The sequence below is a fragment of the Hyperolius riggenbachi genome, chromosome 5 (genome assembly GCF_040937935.1).
Source record: "Hyperolius riggenbachi isolate aHypRig1 chromosome 5, aHypRig1.pri, whole genome shotgun sequence".
Taxonomy (NCBI): Eukaryota; Metazoa; Chordata; class Amphibia; order Anura; family Hyperoliidae; genus Hyperolius; species Hyperolius riggenbachi.
This window is the reverse complement of record NC_090650.1, coordinates 313,598,830-313,625,973: the sequence shown is the minus strand read 5'-3', so window position 1 is coordinate 313,625,973 and position 27,144 is coordinate 313,598,830. Positions and strand designations below refer to the sequence as shown.

Below are 27,144 nucleotides of genomic sequence, written 5' to 3'. Positions count from 1 at the left end.
AAAGACAAGGTTAATGCCAGTGCTGCTGTTATACAGTTCAGGGAAACACAGCCATTCCTATATTGCACTAATGACATCATTGTGTGTTCTATATTAGCAGAAATGTGTCATTGTTGCATTATAGGAATAGCTCTCTACTTCCCTGAGCTGTGGAGAGAGATTGGGGCTGTTTGAGACAGAGCAATGTAACCCTGCCCTCCTAGGTGCATATTGCCAAAGTTATTTAAAGTAATTAAAAGTAAGTTCCTAACCTGTAGAGAGCGAATCCTCAGCATCCTATTGTGGCTCCTCTCTGGGTGGTCTAAAGGTCCCCATTGCGGAGCGCAGACGCCCCCACATCGGGGCTGCGCAGCACGTCTTCCTGGATCGTGGCCGCACAAGCCTGTCCAAAATTGAGCAGTAGCACGGCGTCTGAGGCTCCGACTTACTGCGCATGTGCGAGCTGGCTCGCGTGGCCATGATCCAGGAAGGCGTGCTGCGGGGCCCCGATAGGATTAGTGACAATGAGTTGTTGGTAATCTTCCAGGAGGGCTGTGCTCAGCGACGGGGGACATCAGAGCAGCGAGGGGAGCCTTAAAGAGAACCAGAGATGAAGCACCCTCATGTATTTTATTACATTTATCAGTGGGAACATGACAGTAAACACCTACCCTGCTTTTAGTTTCATTGTTATCTGCTTAATTAGTCTATTAGCAACTGTGATAAGAATCCATCGACTATTCAGTCGAGGTTTGACCTGGAATCATTATAGCTGAGTCACTCTTCTGTGGAGTCCTTTCAAGCCCAAGCCTTCCCCCTCCTGACTTAGATCTACTGAGAGCTGTGATGACTGGGAGGGGCTGCTGCTCCTGAGAGAGAAGCCCTGTGACTGTAATATGATCCTTGTGTGCTCTGTGTGCACTAGATTCTCATAGGAATGAAACTGCAGTTATGATCAGTGACACTTCCTACAGGCAGATCATACCAAAATGAAAGCACACAGATGAAAGGCTGCATAAGCCTAGATAGCAGCATAGTCTCATATAGCCTAGACAGCACATCCAGAACAACTCATATAACCCGGAAGGAGAAGGGATATATGAGCCGGCGGCCATATTTGATTTTTCCTGGAGCAATAATGGATAAAAAACACTATAAAAGGCACACCAGAGCGGCAAAATTATCAGGTAGAGCATTTATTCTTTACAAGCTATCAACTAATATGTTTATTTTGTGTGAAACGTTCATCTCTGGTTCCCTTTAATACGATCCTGAGGCTTCCCCTCTTTAGGTAACTATCTACATTTGAACCTGAGTTGCTAGGTGAACTAAGCTTTTTTTTTTTTTTTTTTTTTTTTACTTACCTGGGGTTACTTCCAGTCTGTGTCTGTGTACCTCGCTGCAGCTCCGGTCTTCTCCAGCGGTCTTCTCCCTCACAATTCCTCTAAGCTTGATGGTAACATTATACTGTGTCTACGGCAGGTTTGCTCTCACGAGTAACCACGAATGGTTACTTGTGATTCAAATGAGGATTAATTTCTGCAGGTGTGCAGCGGGGATATAAGGTGTTAATTACCTATAATTCCGCCTTCCGCCCTGCGTTCCAAACAGGCTGCATGCGTCTTATTGGATGCATTGCAAGCCTCACTATGGGCACTTCCTCCTACTGGCTTGAAGGAGGCCTGTAGTGAGGCTTGCAACTCGACTAATAGGACGCATGCAGCTTCCTTGAAGCGCAGGGTGGAATTATAGGTAATTAACACCTTATATCCCTGCCGCACACCTGCAGCAATTAATCCTCATTTAAATCATGAATAACCACTCATGGTTACTCGCGAGACCAAGCCTGGTCTACGGTAGAGTTGAGATTAGGTTGTGAGCACCTAAGGACAGCCAGTGACATGACTGTGTGCTCTGTACAGTGCTGCAGGAGATGTCAGTGCTATATACAGTAAAAATATAATAATAATATGGGATGAAATTAGACTTTGACTATGGTAAGATTAGGTTGTGAGCTCCTGTGAGGACAGTCAGTGACATGACTATGCGCTCAATACATAATAATAATATGGTAGGACATTTGGAGTATGACTATGGTAGGATTAGAGTGTGAGCTCCTCTGAGGACAGTTAATTACATGACTATGTGCTCTGTAAAGTGCTGTGGAAGATGTCAGTGCTATATAAATACATAATAATAATAATAATATGGTTGGACATTAGACTGACTATTGGAGGTTGTGAGCTCCTCTGAGGACAGTCAGTGACATGACTATGTACTCTGTAATGTGCTGCAGAAGACATCAGTGCTATATAAATATGCAACAATAATGGCTGGCTGTACCATAGATAGGACCTTTTAATTTCTCTTCACAGGCTGGGAGTCACATCTATGGGATACCATGGATAGGCCTCTATATTTTAATGTTCTGCCTATTATCAACCATAATCTGTTGTAATCATGCCCTCTTCTTCCTGTTCAATTTTGGCAGTCATCTTGAGCAATTTTGTAAAAAAGGGCGTAACAGGCCACACCCACTTTTAGGCCACACCCACCAGGCCACACCCCCAAGCCGGTATTTTTTTACCCAAAAGGTGGCAACCCTAGATAGATCCCTCTGTGATCGAATCTGATCAAAGAGGGATCTATTGGCTGCCTACACTGCAAACAGATTTTGAATCGATTTCACTATGAAACCAATTCACAATCTGTGGAGCTGCTGCCGACGCGTGTCTACCCCCCCCCCCCCCCCTACATACATTACCTGATCCGGCCTGCACAAGTCCCCCGGTCTCCGCCATCTCTTCTCCTTTCTGGGCTCCAGCTTCACTTTACTTCCTGTCAGGGGAAGTTTAAACAGTAGAGGGCGCTCTACTGTTTAAACTTCCTGTCGGGACAGGAAGTAAGTGAAGCCAGCCGGAGCCCAGCGTGGAGAAGGGACAACGGGGACATGTGCCGGCGGAAGCGGTAATGTATTGCAGCTAGTGATAGTCAGACAGTTGAACGCCGCTATCGACGCACTCCCGACCCGCCGGCGATCGAGTGAAATCTTCCGCGCGGACAGATCGACGGGAGCGATCAATTTAGGACAGAAATCGATCGTTCGGTCAGCGTTTGCGCAACAATTTCACAGCAGATTCGATCACAGTGATCAAATCTGCTGTATATCGGCGGGAAATCATATGTATGGGCCCCTTAAGTCCTGTATTCACATTTGTATGCCCCTTATCTATAGGTCTCCTTTTGTGTTATAGTTTAATAAATTAAAAGATAATTTTTTTTTAGGCTCATATTAATCCACAGATTTAATAGGCATCTTAACATCCTGCAACATTATGGCCATATTTCCAAGGTTGGCACAACTATGTTTGTTTAACATCTACAAATACCATATGGACTTCCAATGTGTATTTGCAGATTTTTTTTCCCCAGTATCTCATCTTGTAAAAATACAATTAACAGTATTTCTAATGCTTGTAAATCTGCACTGCTGCCAGAGCCCTTCTGTTTACGCTGATGGAAAGGTGAACAGGGCAGAGCTGGTAAAATAAAATACATAAACATTTACTGTAAATTTGACTCAGCGGAATGCTAATGCCCCAACTAGAGCTGGTCTGAGAGAAAAGTAAAGATCTGCACAAATAACAAATCATCGGATGCCTTCACAGAGCTTTATTGCTAATGGTTTTAATATATGAAATGAAGGACCAGGACTTTAACTGGATGGATAGAACAAAGGACCAAATTGCCTGGTCTGTAAGAAGTGTGAAAGTCAGGCATAGAGCAAAGACAATAAAATATTAAGTCATTACTCAAAAAAATAAATGTAAAAGCACCATTCTTAATGCCCCTTACTTCAATTTTCTGCCCTCAGGCATCAGTCAAACCCCAACAGCCTTTTCACACATGGAGAACAAAATCTATACAGAGAAAACCGATGAACAGTGGACTGCTGGATACTCATATTGCATATAACCAGGTAGAGGAGAAAAGGACCACTCCTTTGGTGCTGCAGCAGATTTATAAAGTTAAAGCAATAGCTACCTGGCTTTTAAGAACTAGCATTTTATTGCGACAAACAGTCTGTTAGAATTTCAGCATAGTGATAGTCACAAATACAAAGGACTGCAATAATCAATACATCCAATAGATGAAAAAATACAGTATAACTGCAAGCAAACAAGTTATTTATTCAACAAGTCTAACACACATTGTATTACCTTAGATTGTTAGCCTTTGGCTGTGTCTTCCCCCTAGCGTAGTCTACATAATCGCGTAGTCCTTTCGTATGACCGCCTTGTACTTCTATTACCGGGCCTACCTAACCAGCCCATAATCGCATGATCAAGTATCTGGTACCCAGCTTGTCTTGTATAGCTTTGTTCTGTTGTATAACCTTGTTATGTCTGCAATCCTTGTATCATTGTATATATTTATTGTCCAGCACTGCGTAATATGTTGGCTCTTTATAAATACAAAAAATAATAATGATAATACTTCAGACCGATGCATTTTGGCAACATTTTTCATCCCTGACGAACTAAGTATACTGCTGTGGCAGAGCAGAAATGCTTAGAATCCCTGTGATGATAAATATAGTGTACCATCTACTGACAAGCCAAGCGGTGCCTATTTTGCGCTACCACCAGTGAGGTAAATCCTGCCCTAGTCCTGACCATCACTCCTTAACCAAGATATATGAAAAAAAAAAAATAATATAATGAGATAGAGATATATATATATATATATATATATATATATATATATATATATATATATATATATATATATATATATATATATATATATATATTTTTTTTTTTTTTTTTTTTTTTTTTTTTTTTTCTTAATATGCAGCATGGTCATGTGATTGCAGCTTGCTTTGACAGACTGGCTTTTCCTCCCTCCTGGTTTCTGGGAGCATGCCACTGGAAACGCTGCTCTTTCTGTGGTGAGTAACATGCCCTTAATGCATAAAAATGGGAGGGGGTTCGGTTCAGCAGACAGCAGAACCATATCCCCCCTCTGGCGGCCTAATTGGGCTAGCAAAGTTCACATTGTCCAAACCTACCCATTCCAGAAGACAATGTTCCTCCAACAATGTAGGAGAGAAGAACAAACATCAGCAGTGGTCACATGACTATTCTGCTTATCTGTAAAATATGGGTCTCTACTAATATTTCTAAAATAGTGTATGAAGGTCAGTAGACCGTTGGGGAGACTAATATGATGTCGGGAGGGGGGATGTTAGGGCAGTAAAAAAAAAAAAAAAAAAAACTATAAAGATATTGTCTATAGAAATATTGCACAGTTCCAGAGTTTTCATCTCATTTATTCGCTCATAAAGCTTTAGTAGAAAGAAAACTAAATAAGCACAGTTAAAATGAGAGATGCGTGGTATATAAATAGGGTACATATGGACAGGGCACATACTAATTTGGGCACAGGGAGAAGCCGAAACACGGTAGTCCCCGCTCTAGGCAATCTCAGGGAATATTAACTACTTGCCGACCGCCCACTGCACAGGGGCGGGCGGAAAGTGGATCCCGCAAGGACCGCTGCATGCACAGAGGAGGCGGTCCTTGTACGGGCATGGGCGGAGCGATCGCGTCATCCGTGACGCGATCCTCCGCCGGGGATCGATGGCCTGGGATTTAGCCTCCAGCTCGCCGGCCACTTAGCAGCACCGGCGGGCGGAGGAATACAGAATTCCGCCAACCAATGCATATAATAGGCTTTGTAATGTATACAAAGCCTATTATACAGGCTGCCTCCTGCCCCGGTGGTCCCAGTGTCCGAGGGACCACCAGGGCAGGCTGCAGCCACCCTAGTCTGCACCCAAGCACACTGATTCCCCCCCCGCCGCCCCCTGATCGCCCACAGCACCCCTCAGACCCCCCCTGCTCACCCCCCAGACCCCTGTTTGCACCCAATCACCCCCCTAATCACCCATCAATCACTCCCTGTCACTATCTGTCGACATTTTTTTTTTATTCCCTAAACTGCCCCCTGTTCCCTCCTGATCACCCCCCACCCCTCAGGTTCTCCCCAGACCCCCCCCCCCCCCCCCCGTGTACTGTATGCCTCTATCCCCCCTGTAATAACCCACTGATCACCCATCAATCACCCCCTGTCACTGCCACCCATCAATCAGCCCCTAACCTGCCCCTTGCGGGCAATCTGATCACCCACCCACACCAATAGATCGCCCGCAGATCCGACGTCAGATCACCTCCCAAGTGCATTGTTTACATCTGTTCTCTACCCTAAACACCCACTAATTACCCATCAATCACCCCCTGTCACTGCTACCCATCAGATTAGACCCCTATCTGCCCCTAGGGCACTCAATCACCCGCCCACACCCTCAGAACGCCCTCAGACCCCAGCCCTGATCACCTCGCCAGTGCATTGCTTGCATCTATTACCCCCTCTAATCACACCTTGAGACACCCATCAATCACCTCCTGTCACCCCCTAGCACACCTACCCATCAGATCAAGCCCTAATTTGCCCCGTGTGGGCTCCTGATCACTCGGCCAAACCCTCAGATCCCCCTCAGACCCCCTTCCGATCACCTCCCCAGTGCATTGATTGCATCTATTTTCCCCTCTAACCACCCCCTGAGACACCCATCAATCACCTCCTGTCACCCCCCTAGCACTCCTATCCATCAGATCAGGCCCAATACAACATGTCATCTAAAAGGCCACCCTGCTTATTACCGGTTCCACAAAATTCGCCCCCTCATAGACCACCTGTCATCAAAATTTTCAGATGCTTATACCCCTGAACAGTCATTTTGAGACATTTGGTTTCCAGACTACTCAAGGTTTTGGGCCCGTAAAATGCCAGGGCAGTATAGGAACCCCACAAGTGACTCCTTTTTAGAAAAAAAACACCCCAAGGTATTCTGTTAGGTGTATGACTAGTTCATAGAAGATTTTATTTTTTGTCAAAAGTTAGCGGAAATTGATTTTTATAGTGTCATATTTCACTAACTTGTGACAAAAAATAAAATCTTCTATGAACTCACCATACTCCTAACGGAATACCTTGGGGTGTCTTCTTTCTAAAATGGGGTCATTAGTGGGGTTCCTATACTGCCCTGGCATTTTAGGGGCCCTAAACCTTGAAACAAAAATGACCTGTGAAATCGTAAAGGTACTTATTGTACTTTGGGCCCCTTAGCGCAGTTAGGGTGCAAAAAAGTGCCACACATGTGGTATCGCCGTACTCAGGAGAAGTAGTATAATGTGTTTTGGGGTGTATTTTTACACATACCCATGCTGAGTGGGAGAAATATCTCTGTAAATGGACAATTGTGTGTAAAAAAAAAAAAAATCAAACAATTGTCATTTGCAGAGATATTTCTCCCAACCAGCATGGGTATGTGTAAAAATACACCCCAAAACACATTATACTACTTCTCCTGAGTACGGCAATACCACATGTGTGCCACTTTTTTGCAGCCTAACTGCGCTAAAGGGGCCCAAAGTCCAATGAGCACCTTTAGGCTTTACAGGGGTGCTTATAAATTAGCACCCACCAAAATGCAAGGGCAGTAAACACACCCCACAAATGACCCCATTTTGGAAAGTAGACACTTCAAGGTATTCAGAGAGGGGCATGGTGAGTCCGTGGCAGATTTCATTTTTTTTGTAACAAGTTAGCAGAAATGGAATTTTTTTTTTTCTTTTCACAAACTTGTGACAAAAAATAATATCTTCTATGAACTCACTATGCCTCTCAGTGAATACTTTGGGATGTCTTCTTTCCAAAATGGGGTCATTTGGGGGGTATTTATACTATCCTGGAATTCTAGCCCCTCATGAAACATGACAGGTGGTCAGAAAAGTCAGAGATGCTACAAAATGGGAAAATTCACTTTTTGCACCATAAGCGCTTTGTAAAACGCTATAACTTTTACCCAAACCAATAAATATAGGCTGAATGGGTTTTTTTAAATCAAAAACATGTTTGTCCACATTCTTCGTGCTGCATGTATACAGAAATTTTACTTTATTTGAAAAATGTCAGCACAGAAAGTTAAAAAAAATCTTTTTTTTACAAAATTCATGTCTTTTTTGATGAATATAATAAAAAGTAAAAATCGCAGCAGAAATCAAATAGCACCAAAAGAAAGCTTTATTAGTGACAAGAAAAGGAGCCAAAATTCATTTAGGTGGTAGGTTGTATGAGCGAGCAATAAACCGTGAAAGCTGCAGTGGTCTGAATGGAAAAAAAGGTTCTGGTCCTTAAGGGGGGTAAAGCCTACGGTCCTCAAGTGGTTAAAAAAAATCCCCTACTGATTATCTAATTTTTCTATTGGTGACGTAATTTGAACTCCAGCTATTGCCACCACCCAAATTACCCAGCGACATTAAGGTCTATGGCAGCGCACAAAATTCGGTGCACCATAGGCGTGAGTATTACCGGACTCGAAATAAAAACTATTACAACTCATGGCATCACACAGAGGTCAATCAGGGCCAGACTATAACAACAATAGACAAGTTTCTAAAAATTTCTATGAGCAAAGTATTCAAAATGGTGTAACTTTGAAAAGGTAGATGGTCACAAGTGAAAAGTCGGCAATACATAATGCAATGTTCACACAACAAGGAAAATAATTGATATCTGGCCGATATATAAATGATCAGGAAGTAGCAATCATTTTACCATTTTGCACCATTTGATATTAATCAGATTTCAGGAGACATCCATACAAACATATGGCTCCAGCACTAGGTCTGAAGTACAAAGCTATGCAGTCATAGATGTCCCAACAAAATATTGTGTGTAAGGTATAGCTATCTATAGTTTGATATACTGTATTCTGGGTTGATTCAAGAACATGACTTTAGTTCTGCATGAAGCTGACATCTTTAGCCGATGAGCGTTTTACGTTTTTACACTTTGTCCATCCATCCCCAGAGATAGCTTTACTATTTTCTTGTATGCAGGCAGCTAGAACATCTACAACATTTTTCTCCGGCATAGCAGCACCTTGGTGAAGAGTACATCATTGATTTTCCAGAGAAAATACCTTATAAAATCTCCCAATGATACAATGTTTAAGTAGCCATCGGTCAAGTCTCAAAAAGATGCCCAAACCTACTTCCACTAGGAGGATGGATGAAGCCATTACAAGTCTCGTGTACGACATTCTCCATCAAAATCAGCTGAATACTATTAGATATGAAATGGCACATGGGGGAAAAAAAAAAAAAGTCACCCACGGTAAACTATTCAGCAACTGAAAACTGATAAACATTGTGGTGTGATATGTTAATTACTGATTGAAAATCGGGGGGATTAATTAGGTATTTGCATAATCAGGTCATTTATTTCCAGGTTAAAACTGGAGGATAGCGACACTGGCCCCCCTGGATTAGCGGTTATGTAACGTTCACTGCCCCTGCAACCAATTTGGTCTCATGCAACCAGATTTATGCATTTTCCTAAATATGTACAAGTTATTCTGGTAGAAATCAAGCTATTTAGGTCTATAAAATTTGTTTTTAAAGGACAACTGACATGAGAAATATATGGAGGCTGCCATATTTATTTCCTTTTATACAATACCAGTTGCCTGTCAGTCCTGCTGGTCTATTAGGATGCAGTAGTGTCTGAATAATGCCAGAAACAAGCACGAATCTCATCTTTCAGATCTGACAATGTCAAGATCAAACATCTGATCTGCTGCACGTTTGTTTAGGGTCTATGGCTAAAAGTATTAAGGCCCATACACACGTCGGATTTTCGTGGACGGGTCGTTTGAACGTCCCGTCGTTCACCCCGCTAAATCGGGCGTGTGTACAGACTGTCGTTCGCGTGATAAGACTGAGTTTGAGCGATCCACCCGGCGGATCGCTCAAACTCAGTCTTATCATGCGAACGACAGTCTGTACACACGCCCGATTTAGCGGGCGAACGACGGGACGTTCAAACAACCCGTCATTCACAAAAATCCGACGTGTGTATGGGCCTATAGAGGTAGAGGATTAGCAGGATAGCCAGGCAACTGGTATTGCTTAACCTCCTTGCCGTTCTGATTCTTTCCAGATTTTAGGGTCTAAAAGAGGTGCAATTTTTTTTCACTCTTTCAGACCCTAAAACCTGAAAAAAATAATTCTGGCAGGGAGATGTGCAACAGAATAAAAAAAATGTACCTTCCTGGGCTCCAGCGCTGCAGTTTGCACTTTCACCACAAGATGGCGCTAATGTACATATAAACGAACTTCTCTATATTTCTCTAATATAGAGAAGTTTGTTTTACATATTAGCCCCGCCCCCGATGACGTCACGCTGCCACCACCGCTCTGCTGCTCTGCTTGACTGCCGGGTCCCCGGAAGAATAGCGGGGACATGGGGGAACCCGGCGGCCAGGGAAAGACCCCACACTGCCGGGGAGAGATGCTGGAGTCCCGCTGAGCAGCACGATCGTACGTGGGACTTCACAAATCAAGGTAAAGCTCTGCAATGCCTACCCCGACCTGAGCTCGGGATCACCGCTAATAGCTTCTTTTTTCTACCCCGAGCTCAGGTCGGGAAAACCGGCAAGGAGGTTAAAAGGAAATAAATATGGCAGCCTCCATATCCCTCTTGCTTTGGGTGCCCTTTAAATCCTGAATCATTAAAGACCAAAATGTAATTCACTATAACAATCCATGTCAACTAATTATAAACATTGTACAGTATAAGGCTACTTTTTTTACTTACTGCAGTGAGTGGCATAACGGTACTCAACCCCGCAGCAGCTCCTTGCAGCGATCATCAAAGTCAATGAGACATGACACACTGCCTGCAGTTCGATTCGACGAAAGCGCTCTGGGTACCGCATGAGTAACGCACAAGCTGCAGTGCGTTATAGTGCGTCTTTTACGATAATCCCAGAAGTGCACTGGTGCGGTGCAATTGATTGTTCCAAAACACACAGCAGCATGAAAGGACCTTAAAACAACAAACATTTCATGGGCATAATATGCTTAGAACTGCCATGCAGCTTGGTTCCCATCTTCTCTGGAACCAGCTGCTGGGGGTGTCAGTCAGGTGTAACTACGTACCAATGAAGGAAGAACTATATTTTCCACAGTCCTAAAATTTCAGTACACACACCATGGGCCTACAAGAAGAGCTGGAACTTTGTAACTCAAATGATGTAGAGAGTACCCAGCAAGCTCATGGTGAACCAGAACTCCTAGGAGTGTGTAAGGGGCTACAATGGACCTAAAAGCCCTCTTTCTAAAATGCTATGGAAAACAAGTTTGCTTTCTTAAAACAGAAAGTATGTGCGATAAGTTAGGTTGGCGTGAGCTCCGAGATGTCTCCCAGCGCATCACTGCTGAATACATGCAAATTATCCATTATCCAGGTGAGCTAGCCACACCTCCAGATCCGCTGGAATGCAATGTGTCAGCTTGTTAATATTAACAAGCTGACACATCATTGCATTCCAGCGGAATACCATCTCCGAATGCAGAACACATCAGGTTCCATTGATTGCTCTGGATTAGGAAAGGTGTGGTTCATCAAGTAGAGCACATTTCTCAGCCCTATTTAAACACTGATAGGAACAAGACCAGAGGCGCCAAAAAGAGTAAAAGAAATGCTAAGTTAAAAACTTGGGGGGAGACGTGCTCACCACCCTTTCAACAGACCAAAAGCCAATGAAGCCACGATATTTGGTCAAAAAAAATGCAACAATTTATTGGTACTCCCAAGTGCTACGCGTTTCACGGGGTCAACCCGCTTCCTCAGGCAATCAAAAGGAGTACAAGCTATAAGAGATATAAAACAATGACATATATAAATATAGGACCCCAAGAGCTTGTAATCAATTAGACAGTTCAATATAGGAGTCACAGCTCCACAAGATAGAAAGTAAATCACAGTATAAGTTTGTAGCTAAAAAAACAAAATCAACGGAAATCATTTGAATCTCAATAGAGACAAGTGTTCCAAAAATACATCACGTCATGAAAGCAGTGTTCCAAATATATATCGTGACACATATGAGCAATTGGTTCCAGTGTCCACATAGTAGAGCTTAATCAAAATGTCAAAAGGACTTAGCTAAAGCAAACCAATTGCCAGGACAACACTAAAATGTTGGGTATATCCATTGTTAAATAGAGTGTTCAGTGTGGACTAAGTTAAAACAGGCACTTACCTATTGGGGGTCTGAAACGAACTAGAGCGCCTCAGTAAAGAAGCGAGGCGCACTGGGTACTATAAATAGCCCAAAAGAGCGGAGTACGCCGTCTACGCATTGTCCTATCCCCCTTCCGCTGTGCTAGGCGGAAGTGATGTATAGCGCGCATGCGCTGGAGGATGTCGGCGCCATCTTGGATTAGGTCTATTGAGGGCAACAAGCGTAATGTTCGTATGCGGCCAACTGCCGCTTCCCAGGCGTCCAAAGTGACGCATGTATCCACAAGGAAACTCGCGCTATATGCGCATAAATGCCAAAGAAACGTTAGAGCCTTTCTATGCGCTAGAACTAAAAGTCATATATATTAGTATTAAGATAGCTAGGTAGGTGGGGACTTATAGCCGGACGGATGCAGACAATGTCTGGATCCTCTTGGATGTAAGTGGGGCTAAGGGACTGCTATTTATATAGAACTATGGCGTTTAGATCCCATTCTTTACATTTATCACCAAGAATGATTAATAGAAGACAATTAATAATGTAAAAAATAAAATAAGAATTATATAAAAAAGTAAAAGAGAACGAAAGATATACAAAAGATATACAGAGAAACAAATAATTGCAGAAAATCATAGACATTACATCATCGCAAGAAATATATAAAAATTATATAAAAATGTATAAAACCGGAGTAAATACATAAAAATTAATTTGACCAATAGCATGACAAATTTATAGTAACAAATACCATTATTTTCTTAGTAGATAAAAAAAAAGGTTAAAAAAAATAAAAGAGAGGACAGATATAGTAAAAAGTCATCAATCGTGTGCAATTGATAGCACGCATAGATCAATTTCGTTTGGGTATAAATACAGTCTTTATATTCTTGTCTAAAATGTCTTTTCCAATACCTCGTTTAGACCGTTAGGGACGAGACTTTTTAGGATATTAATCCAATAGATCTCCTTCTGGCGCAAGGCTTCAAAAGTGTTTGGGATGTGTGGGGAAATCGCCTCTATGAAGGTGATACGAAATAGCAAAGGATTACGGTCATGGTGTGTGCCAAAATGTCTGGAGACGCTGTGGAGTGCTAAGTTATTAATAATATTCCTCTTATGTTGGCCGACCCTACTGCGGGCCTCCTGGGTAGTGCGGCCCACATATTGGAGGCCGCACGGACAGGAAATAAGATAAATGATGAACCGAGAATCACAACTGATGTGTTGTTTTATGGGGTAGACTTTCGATGTGACAGCTGAATGGAAGGTATTGATATTGTTCACAAACTGACAAGCTGTGCAGCGGGGTTTATTGCAAGGAAAGGATCCAGATCTGATCTCACCTTTGGACTGTATGTTTCTGAGTCTATTTAAACACTGGCATGGATATGGCCCTTGAGGACTGGAGTTGGACAGCTGTGGTACATAGGAACATATATACATGATACCTATGTTCCAGACATTTGGCTATTCTATGCCAGAATCCTCATCACGAGAAACTGATTGCATTGTAAAAAGGCTTGTGCAGCAAAAGAAGTGATGTAATGAAAATGGAAGCTAAGCTGCCCAATAGGTTAAAGAAACAAGACTGACGTGTGTATGAGATTGTGTTTCAAGCCATTACAGAGAAAATGCGCTACTGGGAAAAAAATTAAACACCTTATTTTATCAAATGTCAGCTCTATTCTCTGGAAAGGCTGGGTGAAGAATGAAAGACAACCTACAAATCAGATTTCAATCTCACTCCTGAAGTTTAACAGAATCAATTATGTGAAGGCAGAAAAAAAATGACAGCCGATAGCCTTAACCATTATTCTGGAATCCGGAGGAAATAGGTCCCTCTAATATGCAGTTGATTCAATCTTTCAGATATATTTTCATGTGTTGGCATACAAAGAGCTGTCATCAGTGAAAGGGAATGCAAGGGAGGCAGCAGATGCACCGTGATAAGAACTGATCATCCACCTATTGAGTCCCATCACATATTGTCCTAAGGACCACTCTATTTCCCAGGATGCATTGTCTGTGGATGAATCAGCACTTTTCATTAACTTGGTAACAAAATAGAACATTTCACTTGGAAAAAATGATATTTGGGTAGCACATGAAAATGTATTCCTCTGTGTGCAAACAAAATTAGCAAGCCTGTACTACCATCTTCAACCCTCATACAACCACCATATAGCTAGGGCTTAAAGTGGACCTGAACTTTTGCAGAGAACAGAAGGAAAACATATAGTAATGCACCCTGTATGTATGCAGAGAGTTTAGCCTAATTCCTCCTCATCTGTGGCGAATCACCACTGAAATTTGATCTCTCACTTTTGTCAGCTCAGGTAGCTTCTCTGCCATGGCAAAGCAACTAATGTGTAAACATAGGATGTTAACAATGTGTCTGCTTTCATGCAATCAGGAAGTAGAGACACTGCATATTTATTGCATCATTTGTATCAGCTGTAACAAAAGTAGTGTTTTTCTTTCAAAGTTAATACACTGTTATGGAGTTCAGGTCCCCTTTAAAGCGCCACACCAGACAAAAATCTTTTCTGACATCTTTATAGGGACTCACTTGCGAAGCTTGTTTATCTGTGTACAAAATTCTTGATTAGCGGATGTCAATAAATCCCGTTTGTAAAGTTCCACCACAAAAAACAACTGCAGTCTCTGCATGTGCATTAATAATAATTGTATTAGTGGATACAAACAATTCCCAGCAGTTGCAAAAGATCAAACTTCCCCTTTAAAACCATAAAACAATGGTCCTGTCTAAAGTGAGCATGTATGAGAAGTATCATCCCACTGTCAATGCAAAGGTTACAACTGTGTTACGATCGCCCAGCTCACGCTTCTGCCAATCGAACCAGTCCACCATTTGCTCATTGAAATATAAGTGGGCCCACCACCCACGCACACCGCCGGCCTTCACACACACTTATTGTTGCTGTATGGCCATACAGAGCAAATGCAGTCCCTTTTCCTTGATCTCTTGACTCCACTAAAGCACTGGTTTCCCAATCTATTTACATGCGACCTGCGTCACTATTGTAATCTGTGCAGATCAATGTCCCTTCAATTCTTAATTGGGGTGCTAACAGATTGCTCCGGATTAGAAGACACCTTCTCACCCACATGTAAGGTGTGCTATGATCTCTAAGCCAGCTGTGCGACAAATTTCCATAGCAGTTCAATAGCCAATCATTGACTCACCACTTTGCATGTAATCCACAGGTCCTCTCCACGAACACAGCTTACATTTATCCTTGGGACTTCTGCCTCCAAGTGGCAGCCGCGATTCCCCCCGGACATGCTACAGTGGTGGACAAGACAAGCGAGGTGACTGGTAAGTGTCAGGCAGGAGAGGCGGCTGAGTGCCCCGAGTTATTCCCTCGTTGAAGTCCCAAGGATAAATGTAAGCTGTGTTCAAGCAAAGGGACTGCATTTGCTCTGTATGGCCATACAGCAACAATAAGTGTGTGTGAAGGCCGGCGTTGTGCGCGGGTGGTGGGCCCACTTATATGGCAATGAGCAAATGGTGGACTGGTTCGATTAGCATAAGCGTGAGCTGGGCGATCGTAACACAGATATAAACTTTGCATTGACAGTGGGATGATACTTATCATACATGCTCACTTTAGTCAGGGCCATGGTTTTATGGTTTTAAAGGTGAAGGTTGATCTTTTGCAACTGCTGGGAATTTTTTGTATCCACTAATAAAATTATTATTAATGCACATGCAGAGACTGCAGTTGTTTTTTTGTGGTGAAATTGTAATTCAGGGTACTGAAGTCTCTCCTCCTATGAAGTGGTGCCCTCCCCCTTCCAGACTTAACAGCAGGCTGATGTAACCCAACAAACAGCAGCCTCCACTACAGAGGCGGTCATTAACTCGCTCAATTGTCATGTAATATATTTGCAGTGATGTGAAAAGCTATTTGCTCCCTTCCTGATTTCTTATTCTTTTGCTTGTTTGTCACACTTAAATGTTTCTGCTCATCAAAAACCGTTAACTATTAGTCAAAGATAACAATTAAACACAAAATGCAGTTTTAAATGATGGTTTTTATCATTTAGTGAGAAAAAAAACTCCAAATCTACATGGCCCTGTGTGAAAAAGTGATTGGCCCCCTTGTTAAAAAAATAACTTAACTGTGGTTTATCACACCTGAGTTCATTTTCTGTAGTCACCCCCAGGCCTGATTATTGCCACACCAGTTTCAATCAAGAAATTACTTAAATAGGAGCTATCTGACACAGAGAAGTAGACCAAAAGCACCTCAAAAGCTAGACATCATGCCAAGATCCAAAGAAATTCAGGAACAAATGAGAACAAAAGTAATTGAGATCTATCAGTCTGGTAGAGGTTATAAAGCCATTTCTAAAGCTTTGGGACTCCAGCGAACCACAATGAGAGCCATTCTCCACAAATGGCAAAAACATGGAACAGTGATGAACCTTCCCAGGAGTGGCCGGCCGACCAAAATGACCCCAAGAGCGCAGAGAAAACTCATCCGAGAGGCCACAAAAGACCCCAGGACAACATCTAAAGAACTGCAGGCCTCACTTGCCTCAATTAAGGTCAGTGTTCACGACTCCACCATTAGAAAGAGACTGGGCAAAAACTGCCTGCATGGATGATATCCAAGGCGCAAACCACTTTTAAGCAAAAACAACATTAAGGCTCGTCTCAATTTTGCTAAAAAACATCTCAATGATTGCCAAGACTTTTGGGAACATACCTTGTGGACCCACGAGACAAAAGTTGAACTTTTTGGAAGGTGCGTGTCCCGTTACATCTGGCGTAGAAGTAACACAGCATTTCAGCAAAAGAACATCATACCAACAGTAAAATATGGTGGTGGTAGTGTGATGGACTGGGGTTGTTTTGCTGCTTCAGGACCTGGAAGGCTTGCTGTGATAGATGGAATTCTACTGTCTACCAAAAAATCCTGAAGGAGAATGTCCGGCCATCTGTTCGTCAACTCAAGCTGAAGCGATCTTGGGTGCTGCAGGATGACAATGACCCAAAAAACACCAGCAAATCCACCTCTGAATGGGTGAAGAAAAACAAAATGAAGACTTTGGAATGGCCTAGTCAAAGTCCTGGCCTGAATCCTATTGAGATGTTGTGGCATGACCTTAAAAAGGAGGTTCATGCTAGAAAACCCTCAAATAAAGCAGAATTACAACAATTCTGCAAAGATGAGTGGGCCAAAATTCCTCCAGAGCGCTGTAAAAGACTCGTTGCAAGTTATCGCAAACGCTTGATTGCAGTTATTGCTGCTAAGGGTGGCCCAACCAGTTATTAGGTTCGGGAGCAATTTCTTTTTCACACAGGGCCATGTAGGTTTTGAGTTTTTTTCTCACTAAATAATAAAAATCATCATTTAAAACTGCATTTTGTGTTCAATTATGTTATCTTTGACTAATAGTTAACGGTTTTTGATGAGCCGAAACATTTAAGTGTGACAAACATGCAAAAGAATAAGAAATCAGGAAGGGGGCAAATAGTTTTTCACATCACTGTATTAAGCTTTTATGTTATATTTAAGGCTGGTTTCACAGTGGGACGTTACAGGCGCACGTTAGAGCAGCCTGTAACGCAGCCCACCGCACAGTAATGAAAAATCAATGGGGCTGTTCACAGTGCGGACGTTACGTTACATTGTAACGCTGCGTCACAAGACAACGTACCGCGTTAGACTGCTTGCACATGCTCAGTAATGTGCGGGAGGAGCGGAGAGCGGCCAGGCACATGGCTAATTAATATTCACTGCACGTTATGACGTGCAGCGTTTACTTCCTGGAGCAGCCGCTCTGTGCGGCGATTGGCCGGCGGGACCACGTGATGCCGCATGCGCACAAGAGTGCGCATCACGGCATCACTGACGCCAGAGTGAGCTGCACAACGCGGCTCACTCTGACGTCCAGATCCAGCACCACCAGGCGTTCCGTTAGGGGGACGTTATGCGACCTTAACGCCCCCTCTAACGCAACGTCCTGGTGTGAAATTAGCCTTAGTCTCAGTCTGGAGGTGAAATTTAACAATTTGGTCTTACTTTGGCATATGTCCCAGACAGGGCTCATCCCATAAATTATACAAAAATAAAAGGAAAAAGTTGTTCTCACACATGCATAAACAGTTTAGCAGGACCCCACTGTCATTCTCACATCACAGTCTACAGCCCATTATGAATTTTGGATAACTAGAAATTACAGATGAATTCCATTAAATTGCACCTCCTGTGTAAAAATAAAACCCAAACTATCAGCACAGACAGCAAAAAAAAAAAAAAAAAAGGTCTAAAAACTGAGCACTTGTTCCATAAAGTCCAGGTTCGCTGGTTAGCCATGCCCCTTTCTTTAAAACTGCCATGACAGGTTTATGCCATTGCAAAGACTGCTAAGAGATGGTCTCCTCTGTGGGTGGGAGGAGCCTCATACTGTGGCCTGAAAGATACTCTGCTTCTACCTGTGACACTGAGCCAGCCAATCTCAGAGAGAAGAGGTGAAGAAAGAAGTAGTGCAGTGCCAGCCACAGTATGTTACATTCTAGAGCTGCTACAAAGCTGCCCTGCTGCTTAAAGAAAAACTCTGACCAAGAATTAAACCTTATCCCAATCAGTAGCCGATATCCCCTTTTACATGAGAAATCTATTCCTTTTCACAAACAGAACATCAGGGGGCGCTATATGGCTGATATTGTGGTGAAACCCCTCCCACAAGAAACTGAGGACCATGGTCCTGGCAGTTTCCTGTCTGTGAGCCTTGTTGCATTGTGGGAAATAGCTGTTTACAGCTGTTTCCAACTGCCAAAAAAGCATGCAGCAGCTACATCACCTGCCAACAGTAAAAATGTCACCATGTAACACATATCAGAATGTAAATCAGGGATTTAAAAGATTTTACAATGTGCAAACACTGACTAAATGATTTATACATAATTATTGTAAAAATGAAGCACTTTTTTTTTTTTTTTTTTTTTTACATTATTTTCACTGGATTTCCTCTTTAAAGGACAACTATCACGAAAAAGTAGGCAGTTAAAATCTGACAGAACCGGGATTCTCAGGGTTTTCTTTGTTCTCAACAGCATTTCCTGAACAGCAGTTACAAAGTCTGATCGACAAAATAGTGTGCAAGTGAGTAGGGAGGCTGGCTGAGAATCCCCCATGAGGAGATGGACTGACCCAAAACCTGTCGGTCAGATTTTAACTGCCTTCGGGTTTTTTGTGATACTGGTCCTTTAATGAAATAATCATCCATTGCTACATTTGGTAAACAAAACAAACACTTTAAAATGTATAGTACAATACCACTATAAGTTTCAATGGGCTGGGAAATTCTAAAAAATTGCATATCTGATTTATACATTTCTCTACTTCTGCTTCCTCCAAAGGCCATAATCTTCAGAAGTTTGTAATGCTCCCCAAAATGTCTACTTGAACTGCAAGTTCAGTAATTTAAGCGTAATTTATACTTTACATATGTTAAAGCAAACCAAAGCTAACCCTTCCTTCCACCTCTCTCATTAACAACGTCATCCTACTTTGCTGACCGGACCTGCAGAACCTGCTCTCAATTAAATATGCCTTTTAGGCCTCGTTTCCACTATCGCGAATCTGCATCTTGCGTATGCGGATTTGCATAGACAATATAAGTGAATGGGCCTGTTTCCACTTATGCGTCTGCGGGAGCGTTTTATTGTGTGGAGAAAATCTGCATGGAACACCCTGCAGAATTCGCCTGCGTGTGGAATGCAGGCGAATCGCGCACAATGTATTTAATAGGGAAAATCGCATGCGTTTTCCCCATGTGTTTTTTGCCGCGAATTCGCATAGGTACCAATGTAAATTCACACAGGCAGTGACATGGTTAAAATCGCATATACCCTCACCTATGCGAATTCGCGGCAAAAAACGCATGCGGAATCGCATCCGCATGCGATTTCATCAGCGGTGGAATCCAGGCGATTCCGCACCGCAATAGTGGAAACGAGCCCTTATATATGTATGTGGGCAAAGTGTCATGTCAGTTAGGGAGCTGGCATTACAGGGCAAGAGCTGACACCTACTGCAGATACTAAATGGATATCTTTGCCTCTTCCCGGACATTTATCCTAAACTTGATCACTAAGAAAGCGGTCAACTCCACAGGGACTCAAAGGTGAGAACTGAATTTATGTTAAAAAGAGCTGAAGATAATAAAAGAAAAAGCATGCGAGCAATCAGATTTTTTTAAATAGAAAGATAAAATGGAATGGAAGATGGGTACAAAGAATACAGATAGTAGAGAACAAAGTCAGAATGGGATGATATATTATGGCAGGTAAAGGTGCCCATGCACTAACACAATTTCCCGCCAATAGACAGCAGATTCAATCACTGATCGAATCTGCTGTGAAACAGATAACGCAAACGCGGACCGGTCGACTGATTTCCATCCAAAATTGATTAATTCTGTGCATCTGGCCAGGCGGAAAATTTCCTTAGATCGCCGGCGGGTCGGGAGCGCGCCGTTAGCGACGTTCAACACAACGACAACCAACGCAGCAATACATCACCTGTTCGGCCGGCTCGAGTCCCCGCGGTCTCACTTCTTCTGGCATCTCTTCAATTCCTATCCCGTCTTGTGAGAAAGCGAAGTTCAAACTGTAGAGGGCGCTCTACTGTTTGAACTTTCTGCTTGTGACAGGACAGGAAGTGAAGATGGAGTACGCTGGAAGAAATGAGACTACGGGGACCTGGGAGAATCGTGCCGGCGGACAGGTAATATATTGCGGCTGGCCAGGGGAGCAGAAGCGGCAGCAGGTGGCAGTTCCACAGATTGTGAATTCATTTCATACTGAAATTGATTCAAAATCTGTTTGCAGTGTATGGGCAGCCATTCGATCCCTCTGTGATCAGATTCGATCAGAGAGGGATCTAAGTGTTGGTCGATCTGGTGGCAATCAACCAGTGTATGGCTGCCTTAAGGGCTCTTTCCCACTAAGACGTTGCGTTAGATGCAACGTTAAGGTCGCATAACGTGCCCCTAACGCAACGCATGTGAGATTTGAAGTTGGATGTTATATAGAGCCGCGTTATGCGTCTCTTGATGCGTACTTTTTGACGCATACTATCGGACGAAAATGGCGCATGCGGCAAAAGACTGTGGAGACCACGTGATCGGAACACTCCGCATCACGTGGTCCCGCCAGCCAATCGTAACACAAAGCGTCTGCTCCAGGAAGTAAACACTGCATGTCACACAGTGCAGTGAATATTAATTAGTCATGTGGCTAGGGTCAATAGACTCTCCCCTCCTCCTCTTCTGCACTGAGCATGTGCAAACAGTCTAACGCGGCTAAAACCGCCTATAAACGCACAGCATGCTGCACTTTCTTTGAACGTGCAGCGTTACACTGTAACGCAACGTGGGCACTGTGAACAGCCCATTGATTTTTTATTACTGTGAGTTGGGCTGCGTTACAGGCTGCTCTAACATGCGCCTGTAACGTCCCACTGTAAAAGCAGCCTAAAGGGGCCCATACGCCTAACGATTTTCCCGCCGAAATACGGCCGTTTCGATCACAGTGATCAAAACGGCCGTGAAATCGCAGCGCACACCGTTGACAGAACGATGGATTTCCATCCGAAATCCATCGTTCTCGTCGATCCATCCGTGTGGAAGATTTTTCTCGGTCACCGGCGGGTCAGAAGTGCGTCGATAGCGGCGTTCGAATGCCCGACGCAATATAGCGGAGATACATTACCTGCTCCGCCGGCGTGAGTCCCCGCTGTCACCTCCCGGCTGGCATCTTTTCCGCATCGTGGCATCCAGCATAACTTCCTGTGTCACTGCAGTGACAGCGGAAGTACAAATAGAGGGCGCTCTATTTGAACTTCCGCTGTCACCGGAGTGACAGAAAGTTATACGCAGATGCCGGATGTGTGATGCGGAAGGAGATGGGAGAAGATGCCAGCCGGGAGCCGATGCGGAGAAGATGCCGGGACCAGGCGGAGAAGAAGACAGCGGTGGACCAGGGGACACGCGAAGGCCGGAACAGGTAATGTATGAGGTGGGGGGGGGGGGGGGGGCGGCAGCTCCACAGATTGTGATCGGTTTCAGGCTGAAATCGATTCACAATCTGTTTGCAGTAAGGTGGCCATACGATCCCTCTCTGATCAGATTCGATCAGAGAGGGATCTATCTTTTGGTCGAATCTGATGGCAAATCGACCAGTGTATGGCCACCATTAGAGTATTGTTTTTTTATGTAAACCAGGGCTGGACAAAGGCCAGGATGTAGTTAGCCAAAGCCTCAAAAATCCCAGTTGGTGACCAACTTTTGCCTTTTTCTCCATCATCAATGTAGTGAACTCCTTTATGGAATGTTTTACGTAACATTTTACAAACACATTTATAAAGCAAAGTCTGTTGAGTATTGAGGTAATCTGGAGCCGTAGCAACTTTTAGAGAATGGAGAGCCAATAGTTGGACAGCTCTAACCCATCCTATTTATGCGCTGAATTACTTTGTGGCCTTGGCCGATTTGAACTCTCTGCTACAAGACTTTCTGCTAGATTTAAATGCGGGTGAGCATTGTCCTTGAATATGGCTTCAGTTAACAATTTCAGTTCTCTTTTTTTTCTATGTGTGAATGGTGCTGATGCAGCAGTAAGAGTTATTGCAATCTACAGGAAGCTCGCTGGGTACTGTTTACCGGAATCAAAACCAAATGGAGAGCAAGCCAAACAACAGCATCCATGTGAGATAACCTGACCATATAAAGAAGGGATTTAAATTAGGTGTTAGCAGCAAACTAAGGCTCAACACACACCATACAATCTTGTTTGCACAGATTTACCAAATCTATGTAGTCTAAGGACCAACAGATTGAAAATACCTTGAATGATTGATTGGATAAGCTCTTGTACTACATGAAAGTGGTAAGATTGAACAACCAAGATTGTATGGTGTGTGTTGAGCCTAAGCCACGCCCTGAAAATTCCCACAACCATCATATCGTAACTGTACATTACCGCAAGATATGTAAAAGACATACATGTAAAAGACATACAGCGCTGCGTAATATGTTGGCGCTTTACAAATACAATAAATAAATAAATAAGACATGTTTAGGAAAAAAAAAAATGGGAGATGAAAGAGAAGAGGGGGCATGCCAGCTGGAGGGGAGAGTATGAGAGAGCACTTCACAATGCTAATACCTTGCCAAGGTACCCCAGAGAGCAGCACTAGTGAGGGGCACACCTGGGGGACCAGTCACCGGCCCTGCCGCCCCACCCCAGTATAGATTCCACTGCACCCCTGCCTCGTCCTTTTGGCCACTAGAGAAAACGCCCTGTATAATCTGTAATGTCACTCGATTTCGGAAAGAAATCAATTACAATCAGGCAAGAATGTTGGGGCAAAAATCTTTGGCAGCTTTGACCACAGTTCTCTTTTGCTTTTTTACTATTTTAAGGTAACCGAGAGGACAGAAGTGTACTGTCCTCTCTGTACTAAAGCTTAAATGACACATCTGACATAAGAGCTAATGCTAAAAAAATAAAAACAAAAAAGGGATGAGAAATATTATAATACTTTTTATTGTTTTCATATGTTTGAAATTACAAAACAAATAAGTAAAAATACATAAACTGAAAGAAAAAAAAAAAAAAAAAAGAAAAAAACAACAAGATCCTGCCCAGTCAAGCTCATATTATAGGAAGAGAAAACGGGACTATGTTTCATTAGTAATGACTGGGTAGTTCCAACATGTCCACATGTGGACAGGTAAGTCTGAGTGGGGGAGTAGGGGGGGGGGGGGGGGGTTAACTGTTTTAATTTGTTGAAGGTAAAGATAATTCCAATAGGATAGGACAAGAAGTTCTAGAAACTGGCAGCAGGACTAGAAAAGTCTTGAATCTTTGCATGAAAGCTGGTTATATTAAGTAATGGATTCATTTTTACAGACATATATAAATATGAACCAATGACCTAATTAAATAAATATTATCACACCATTAAGGTTTCAGAGAACAGTATTCCCTTGGCACTGCCTCTAAATATGCCATAATGAAATCTGACTTTGTGGACATATTGACCATGCGATCTAAGTATTTTTGTTCATTCAAGTATAAATCAAGCACTCTGGAAGACAGCTTGCTGCAGAGGCCAATATGGGTTCAGTCACTTTCACTTAATTAGTGATGTGAAATCATACAGAAGATCCAGACAGTCACTGGGGACCCCACCCTTATCTGCCAGTACTCTAATGATGTCATAGGCTGTGTCCAGACCAGTCTCATCTCAGCCATTTGCAGAACTCATTAAAAACACAGAAGACGCCACTTTATGCCACATTGGACCTTACAAGTGACATCTGTTATACAATAAAAACTTGAGCTTCATCAAATAATTATAATAATACAAAACAAATAATAAAAACAATAGCCCAGCTCTTTGCAATAATCTACAATGGGTGTGGCTAACAGAACAGGGAGTTCATCATTATAAACTTTCACCAAATTCTATAACACTAATGTTCTAACCATTATTTCTTTCTTGGTTATACCAAGTTGCCAGATAAAAAAAAAAAAAAAAACTCTCTTTATTCAACTTTTTTTATTACAGGATTTTGTATTTACAAAGGTGTGGACCATACAAAATCCTATAAAATGCAGAATGGTGTAATGAGCAAGAATAAAACACACTCATATTTCATACATGCTTTTCTAAAATGCACAATTCAATTATAACACTTATAAAATCACATCTGTAATAAAAGAATGACAGCCGCGTGGTTCGCGTCATTTCGCACCCAGGCAATTATCTCTAGAATGAGTGCTGATGACCTTATCCGCCAGAAGCTTGTGGCCATGAAGGAGTTAAAAGAAATTGACAATCTCTGAAGAGAACACTAGAGATGAGGAGGGGCTGCAAAGGTCAACATGAATGAGGGTAGGCTCTGAGGATCAACACAGGCTGATGGAGCATTATGTCAAATCATGCTACCAGGCCACTCAGCACTGTGCAGTGCACACAGAGTGCAACTAATGCAGCATTAGCCAAGCCTACAAAGGATGTCCAAGTGCAACAAAAAAACAAATGTTCTAATGTACAAACACACGAAAAATAACTTCAACAAAGTGTGCCACTGTATAGAGCGCAAGACAACATTTTCTGGTTATTCTGAAAAATATACACTGTAAAATAACACAGATGTATTAAAACATAAATGACACTGCAGAAATGAAATCAACTGCAGCTCAGCTCCACAGATGCTAAACTTGGACACTAGTACCACATTGTATAAACTTTGACAGCTCATCCAACACTTCACTCAGTCATCCTCTTTCAGGCCAGCCCAGGGAATACTCACAAAACACAGAATAACTAGAGAAATAACACCCTTTCCCATTGAACACAGTCCAGCTGTGCCTAATGAAAGCCATATGTCCTTGACTCACTCAGGAGGCAGATCCTGTAGAGAGCAGCTCTGAGCACAGTGAGCAGGTCCTCAGTGCTTGGAGGTGAAGATGCCAAGCTTCAGGCAAGGAGCGCTGGCACTGCAGAGGTCCACATCTCCAATTTACTATCTCACCACACCCACCGCATTGCAGAAGCCACGGGCTGGGGATGATCACAAGCTGGAGAGCTCAGTGACCAAGACCACTAAATAAATAAAGACACAGACAAGCCTACGCCTCAGTGGGCAGCCATCCACAGCCCCTCATCTCAGCCTCCATGCATGCCAATGTGCTCAGAGGGCAGGTGAGTCCATCCTGCAGGGACTGACTCTCACTGCATGGAGAGTTTATGTGAGCTGCTGAGGGTACCTCATTTCCATGCACAGCCTCTGCATGTCTCTCCCCCGCACTGCACCTCCGATCTGATTTCTTGCTGGTGTAAAGTGATCGTCAAGCAGCAGCATATGCAGCACAGAGCATGCAGCATTCCCTCCCAGCACATCCCACCCACCCCCTTCCCTCTCCCCTCCAGATCCGCTATTCCACAAGCACAGCCTATTCTGCAAGAGCTCCAGAATGCAGCAAATCAAAAAATGGCGCCTATAGGCGAGCTATATATATACAGCCCTGCAGAACTCCAGCACTCCCGTTATGCTGCAGCCGATCTGGGGATCCGGGATGGAGATGGGCACAAGGGGTGCAGAAGAGAGCCGGGCACAGAGACATACCTTAGTGCCTGCAGAGTGGCCGCAGACGGGCTGAGCTCGCCGGGATCGGGTCACTGGGTGAGCAGCGGCCACGCGTCAGCTGCAAAGTACGAGCTGCCCGGCCCAGCACAGCAGCTGCAGCGGCGGCTCCCCCTCTCCCCGAGACGCACCCCGGCCTCTGTGCGCCGGAGCCAATCACAGCTCCGAGGTAGCAAGCTGCCCCGCCCATAGAACGGGAAGCCCACCAATTACTGCAGTGACGAGGCATCCCCCATATGACTGGCATCAGGGCTGTACAGTAACGCATGAAGTAGGTCTATGCGCTATACTGAGTACGGTGCACTGCGAGGTACACAGAGAAAGCTCACAATGCAAGAAGATTCTCAGACTAAAAGTGCAGAATGCTAATGTTACGGATTCACAATGCAGGAAGATCCTCACAAGTACAACCAGAAAGTGCAAAATGCTAACAATATGGATTAGTGCTGAAGGTTCCTTCCTTGTGCAGTATACACGGACTTCTGCCATCAGCAGTACTGGGTCCTTTTTGCAGTGTGAGCTCAGGCTACAGTGATAAACCAATTTGAAATCACAATTCTGTGAAGCCCTACAGCTCCTACCCATTAGGAGGAGGGAAGTGTAGGTCTAAATTATATCTATTATTGGCTAACAGTAAACTACAGATCTGCATCAAGCCTGGTGTTACCTGCAGGGGAGATTCAGTATCTAGCAACGTCCCAAGCTGTACTGAAAGCTTGCTATTGGTTGTAATCTTCTCAGTCAATAAACTATCGTTTAACCCAACAATGTCATCTGCTGCAGATCAGTACAGCAGGAGTGATGCACAGAAT

The 27,144-nt window shown here is 43.3% G+C and overlaps 1 protein-coding gene across 6 annotated transcripts in view; it reads right to left on the bottom strand.

Moving 5' to 3' along the window:
- EPB41L3 (erythrocyte membrane protein band 4.1 like 3) overlaps window positions 1–26,474 on the bottom strand; it is a 259,305-nt gene extending 232,831 nt beyond the window's left edge. For 4 of the 6 annotated variants that reach the window (XM_068237206.1, XM_068237209.1, XM_068237207.1 and 1 more), the window contains exon 1: window positions 26,315–26,472. The gene's annotated coding sequence lies outside the window, so the exon portion shown is untranslated. Of the gene's footprint in view, window positions 1–26,314 lie in introns of all 6 variants that reach the window. The other 2 variants (XM_068237211.1, XM_068237210.1) reach the window with 2 other exon arrangements.
- Window positions 26,475–27,144: the final 670 nt, after the last annotated feature.